This window comes from Amphiura filiformis, chromosome 18 (assembly GCF_039555335.1).
Source record: "Amphiura filiformis chromosome 18, Afil_fr2py, whole genome shotgun sequence".
NCBI lineage: Eukaryota > Metazoa > Echinodermata > Ophiuroidea > Amphilepidida > Amphiuridae > Amphiura > Amphiura filiformis.
Window position 1 is genome coordinate 12,608,678 of NC_092645.1, and position 7,687 is coordinate 12,616,364.

Genomic DNA, 7,687 nt, shown 5'->3' on the forward strand with positions numbered 1-7,687 from the left:
TGACCAAGGGAAAAGTTTGACATATCTCACGACTCTGTGGGAAATGATGTACATCATCATCATCATTTTATTTTCATTCAAATCAACATACAAAATATAAAAGACACAACATTTGAATGAGGAGATGCTCAAAAGGCCCAAAGGCCTGAAGCGAGCACCCCTTACACTGCCTTAAGTTACAATATACAATTACACAAAGTTAACAAATAAAAGAAAAAAGAAAGAGGAGAAGAACATGCAACTAGAAACCACAGTTGTGTTTGACCAAACACGAATATCTATGCCCGTGATGACCACACCTAACCCCCTTCCCTTATTCACAAACGAAAACTTGGTGAGCACCATGTGAAACCCCTTGTTTTAAACTTTCATTTGATATACATGTAATGCTCATAACACTAGACTGGCCCACACTCTCTCTAATACCCTACCAAGCCTTCACTCTCATTTATACCCCACCAGACCCTCACTCTCTCTAAAACACCACCAGACTGGACCACACACTCTCTAATACCCCACCAAGCCATCACTCTCTCTTATACTCCACTATACACTCACTCTCTCTAAAACACCACCAGACTGGCCCATACTCTCTCTTATACCCTACCAAGCCTTCACTCTCTCTTATATCCCATCAGACCATCAATCTTTCTAAAACACCACCAGACTGGACCACACTCTCTCTAATACCCCACCAGACCCTCACTCTCTCTTATACTCCACCAGACCATCACTCTCTCTAAAACACCACCAGACTGGACCACACTCTGTCTAATACCCCACCAGACCCTCACTCTCTCTTATACTCCACCAGACACTCACTCGCTCTAAAACACCACCAGGCTGACCCATACTCTCTCTAATACCCCACCAAGCCTTAACTCTCTCTTATACTCCACTATACACGCACTCTCTCTAAAACACCACCAGACTGGCCCACACTCTCTCTTATACCCTACCAAGCCTTCACTCTCTCTTATACCCCATCAGACCATCAATCTCTCTAAAACACCACCAGACTAGCACACACTCTCTCTAATACCCTACCAAGCCTTCACTCTCTCTTATACCCCATCAGACCCTCGCTCTCTAAAACACCACCAGCCTGGACCACACTCTCTCTAATACCCCACCCCTTAACCAACCACACCCCTTGTCCCATCATGACAACCTTTGGAGGTGGTCCAAGGAACCAAAATCAAAATGCCTACACATTCCCTTTTCAGGGAGTTTTTGTGATGAGTTTCCTTGACGTACGATTCAGATCTTTATCATTGCAAACACAGGTAGCTAACAAAATACTACGTATTGAACTACACTGTGTTAATATGTCGTACCTAGTTTGATTTTTAAAGACTTTAGACTTTGACCTCTGGGGATGCGGCTAACATAGAATACATCTACGGTCATGGGTCATCATTGTACCAAGTATGAACCCTGAGGGCGCTGTAGTTCATGAGCTAGAGCTGTTTGCAATTTTGCACATATTGCCCCTGTAGCCCATGAACTTTGACCTCTGGGGTCGATGCTACTGCAGAAAATATCTACGGGTCATGGGCCATGGTTGTACTAAGTATGAACCCTGAGGGCGCTATAGTTCTTGAGCTGAAGCTGTTTTTAAAGTTTACACATATTGCTCCCTGTAGCATATGACCTTTGACCTCTGGGGTCGTGGCTACCATAGGTTACATTTAGGGGTCATGGGTCATCATTATACTAAGTATGAACCCTAAGGGCGCTATAGTTCTTGAGCTAGAGCTGTTTAAAATTTTACACATATTGCCCCCTGTAGCCCATGACCTTTGACCTCTGGGGTCGGGGGGTACCCTAGGAAATTTCTAGGGGTCATGGGCCATCATTATACCAGGTATGGGCCCTGAGGCTACTTCAGTTCTTTCGCGAGAGGAGTGCAAATAACTGGTCTTGAGAAGGAGAAGAAGGAGACGAAGAAGGAGAAGACTAAACGCAACAAATACAATATCTATGCCCCGTTGCACGGGCATAGATAAAGAAAGACTCCAATATAAATATTTATAACATTTCATATAGACATTCCACAGTCCACACAAGAACTTGATAGTTGGAGTGGAGATGGGGGGATGGGTGAGGTCATTAAATAATCCCTAAATATTAGATGTAATTTTTTATTAGACTTTTCTTTATTTGTAACTTAAATTGGTTTACTGATTTTGCCATCTTTATATATTTATCATTAATGTTCCATTTCCTAGGACCGGAAGCCCGTGTTGTGAGGGCCACAAACTGCGGCTACGTACAGATACGCGAACGCTGACTTGTTTTGTTCTTTATGACCAGAGGAAAAGTTCGACATATCGCACAACTCTTTAGGATATTTGGTTTAAAAGATAGAGGGTTATTGCACAAAGTACAACGAATTGGTTTGTGACCGAATGCAAGACATCAATTCATCTAAATATGAAGAGCTTTGTTTCAAAACCCCTTACATCCACTTTTGGCCAAATTGAGTTATTGGCATAACATTATAGTGTGGGTAAAAATACACATTTTGGTGGTTGTTTGACCTTCCTACTATCTTCCCTTCCGGAGTTATCGCATATTTCCCGTTTGGGAAATCTTAGGGAATTTCCGGAAATCTGAACTTAAAATGAATATAGAATTGTTTTGTTTTAAATTTTTTGTTTTGATGTATAATGGTAGCCTGGAATGTTCTTTACCTATTAAAACCAAAAGGAACTGTTTTTGGGTCACTATGTTTGAAAAAATCATTTTAATTAACAAAAGGTGTAGCTTCGGAAATACCCAAAAAATGCCATTTTCCCGAATTTAATTAAAAATTCATAATTAAAAAAGTAAATGAGATATTTCTATTTTTCTTTTTGATTTTCAAAGCAATAGTCAAGTTACATAATGTAGTGCAAACAAATGGGCTCAAATTTGATTGCAAAGGTGGTTTCTAGAAAAGGGGTAAATTTATTTTGTTGCAAAACCCCTTACATCCACAAAAGGTGCGATATAAAATAAATAATAAAATAAATAGGAAGCCTTGAAAATTGTCCAAAACCTATTCTTTTAGTTTCTATTCATCAACACTTTATCCAATCCCAAATTGAATCAAATCGAACAAGTAATACTTGCACAATTAAAAAAAGCTGTTTTTCTCAAAAAGTCAAAAGTGGATGTAAGGGGTTTTGCAACAAAGCTCTTCATATACAGATTTGGTGTAAAAACAACGGTTATGGAGAAAATCACGAAATAGTTCAATTTGGCCAACTTTTTTTGTACATCAATATACAGGGTGTATCAAAATGATTGGTACCCATCAATTTTAATGTGTATTGAAAAGCCTGCCTCTTCCAAATACAACATTGGATACTCTTGAAATGTCCAGAATGTATAGTTTATGACTTGTTTTACAATAAATCAACAAATTATTTGGATCTAATATTGAATTTTTGATGCCTCATGCTCATCCATTATCAGTGAAAACTGATGGGTACCAATCATTTTGATACAGCTTGTACAGGGTTCGAATTGGCATGTGGGTGATTTGATTTGGGGCTGAATTGGCGAATAGTATCGATATCGATATTGATATTTTTACAGAGCACGTGATATTTCGATATGATGATTCGAATTGTCACGTGATCGTCAAAGGAACTGACACAAAAAATTGAAGAGGTGCTGCGGTGCACATCCCAGGAGTTGACTTGGAATGACTCTACATATCACGATATCGGTGTATTAGTGATTTCGTAATTTAGCAGACAGTAGTGTCCGGGAGTGATATAGATCCAGATTGAATGAATTGAAAATAACAATGTAGGTACGTGAAGCATTGGTTAATAAATAATACTTGCCAAGATCAGACAAAATATAATCCTCTTCATAAGTTTCCTTCCGTACCTGCAAATTAATTTCATCACTTCATTGGTCAAGCTATGCGTTATTTTCCCTCATTATTTTGACGGATACCGTTTCGTTTCGAAGTGCCAGTCCCTGATGCCAGTCACCACGTACGCGCATATAGCATGTATAGGGCCACTGAACTCAACTTTTAATGTTTTGTCCCAACCATGAAATATGGATAATTATCATGATTATTATCACAGATTTCGTCAAAGTCTGTGTAAATATCAAACTTATACATACACTTGATGTGTCGACTCATCCATGAAACAAGGCCTTGCGGATTTTTGATGCTGAATTCACCAAAAAAAATCGTATACAGGCCAGACATGTCTTAATATTATCGATTTGCATTCGTCTGATAAACGTGCTATCTACGTTAGATAGCACATTGTTTAATAACCATATCGTGCTAGCTATCATAGACAGCACATTCTTTAATGACTATATCGTGTTATCTATACTAGAGCACACTGTTCAGTGACTATCTACTGTAGATAGACCTATAGCACTTTGAATAATAACCATAACGTGTTATCTACTGTAGCTAGCACATTGTTTCGGAGTGATATATCGTGCTATCTATTGTAAAGCTCATTGTTCAGTGACCATGCGTATCTACTGTAGACAGCACTTTGTATAATAACCATAACGTGTTATCTACAGTAGATAACACATTGTTTAATAACCATATCATGCAATCTATTGTAGATAGCACATAACTATATCGTACTATCTACTATATAGCACATTGCTTAATAACCATATTGTGTTATCTACTACTACTAGAGCACATTGTTCAGTGACCATCTACTGTAGATAGACCTAAAAACCTAGAATAATAACCATAAACGTGTATCTACTGTAGATATCACATTATATATCATGTTATCTACTAGATAGTAAATTGTTTAATAACCATATCGTGCCATCAACCGTAGGTAGCACATTGTGTAACCACATATCGTGCTATCTACTGTAGATAACACATTGTTTAATAACCATATCGTGCTATCTACTGTGGACAGCACATTGCTTAATAACTACATCGTGCTACACTAGACTGTAAAGCACATTGTTCGGTAACCATGCGTATCTGCTGATGTATAGATAGCACTTGAATAAAAACCATAACGTGTTATCTACGGTAGATAGCACATTGTTGAATAACTATATTGTGCTATCTACTGTAGATATCTACTAGATAGCACATTGTTTAATAACCATATCGTGCTATACTATAGCACAGTGTCAGTGTTAGATAACAATATCGTGCTATCCTACTATACTGTAGACAGCACAGTTTTTAATAACTATATCGTGCTAAACTGTAAAGCACATTGTTCGGTAACCATGCGTTATATACTGATGTATAGATAGGACATTGTTTAATAACTATATCGTGCTATGTAACCATGCGTATCTACTGATGTATAGATAGCACATTGTTTAATAACTATATCGTGCTATCTACTGTAGATAGCACATTGTTTAATAACCATATCGAGCTATCTACTGTAGATAGCACATTGTTTAATACCCATTTCGTGCTATATACTGTAAATAGCACATTCTTAATAACCATATCGTGCTATCTACTGTAGATAGCATGTAGCACATTGTTTAATAACTATATCGTGCTATCTACTGGATAGCATATTGTTAATAACCATATCGTGCTATATACTGTAGATAGCACATTGTTAATAACCATATCGTGCTATATACTACTGTAGATAGCACATTGTTAATAACCATATCGTGCTATCTACTGTAGATAGCACATTGTTAATAAATATATCGTGCTATCTACTGTAGATAGCACATTGTTTAATAACTATATCGTGCTATCTACTGTAGATAGCACATTGTTTAATAACCATATCGTGCTATATACTGTAGATAGCATTTCAAAACCAAAGCATTTCAAAACCAAAGTGTAAGATAATATTATTCTTAATTACATTTAGTATTTTATCTAATTTCCTTGTACGGCTTAAAGTAATTTAATTTTGTATCGTATTATCTGTAATATGGTTAATGTATTATTGAATTTATCTCTGTAATTTCTTGCATATTCTTGATCACAAAACAGGCTCTTTGGGTGTTTGTTAGGGTAAATGAGGGGGGAGGGAGTTTTTGACATTTTGCGGTATATTTTGTTGTTGTTGTTGTTATTTTGAAACTTTTTTTGTTAGGACAGGGGGTTCTTAATACAGGCCAACCGGCCTTCCGAGAACCTCCTCATTCAATGTATGTGTTTAATTGTTGTGCTGTTATATTTTATATTTGAATGAAATAAAGATGAATGAATAAATGAATAGCACATTGTTTAATAACTATATTGTGCTATCTACTGTAGATAGCAGTGTTTAATAACTATATTGTGCTATACTGTAAAGCACATTGTTCAGTGCATGCGTATCTACTGATGTATAGATAGCACTTTGAATAATAACCATAACGTGTTATCTACTGCACGTAGATAGCACATTGTTTAATAACCATTTCGTGCTATCTACTGTAAATAACACATTGTTTACCATATCATGCTACCTACTAGATAGCACATTGTTTAATAACTATATCGTGCTATCTACTATAGATAGCACATTGTTTCGGAGTGATATATCGTGCTATCTACTGAAAAGCACATATATTGTTCAGTAACTATGCGTATCTACTAGATAGCACTTTGAATAATAACCATAACCTGCTATCTACTGTAGATAGCACATTATATAATCGACCACATAACGTGCTATCTATGAAGAGCACATTGTGACATTCAAAGTCAGATTTTGAATGCTCGCGCTGTAGTGGGTTAGTTCCTCCTGTGTCACCCATCAAATAACTGTTTCTACTGATTACCGCGTACTATACATTCACCACTGACTATTACCCACTTCATTGACGGTTGACGGCGAGATTCATTCGTATCACCATGCATTCACCTTCTCACCCGATCTGTATCTACTACTGGGTCCCATTACCGCGTTTTCCTCGCATCACCTCGAATGATTAACTTGAATTCACCGGCTAACGTTTAAACAAACTGAATAACCATTGGATCTAACAAGGTTTCTCAAACCACACTGTGGTAAGATATCCCCTTATCAACTTTCCACCAATCACGCCAGGGATTTGATCCCAAGGCCTAATTGTACCAACATTATACATGTATTAAGCCCATTATAGGATTTTATGATATGACAGAAAGGTATTAAAGCAGAATTGGAGTTTTTACCGTATTATTCTCCATTTTTAGGATTTATCAAAATGATACCTTAACAATTGTAGAGGTGAACTGAAGAAAGTGACAATAATTGATAAAGAGAGTTTGTTGGTATAATAAATGATAATAATTTGATCAGAACAACGCTTATTAAACAGCGGCACACGACCCGACATGGCCTTACATTATACAACGGTACCGAAGTGCATTGTGGGTAGATGTTGAACCTACCTTTCTTATCCAAGGCAAGTCAGTCATGTTTATTTTAACCCTAGGGCCTATTATGGTAATAGCATCTTGACGGCTTTTTGACATATTCCCAAAGTGTATAAACATGTAAATTAAACACGGCAAATAAGAACAGCAACAAACAATCCTTTCAAAGTCTTGTCAAGAACTATTGTTGATTGGAATAACAGTTACTTTATGTGATTGGAACTTGTGCACCCATCGATAAAAACTCCGGGAAACCCCATACCGTATTAGCCGTAACTATTTTCCGTGGGCTGTGTATGATGTAGGCCTACATGTGTGATATTGAGTCACTATTTCGTCGAAAACAGC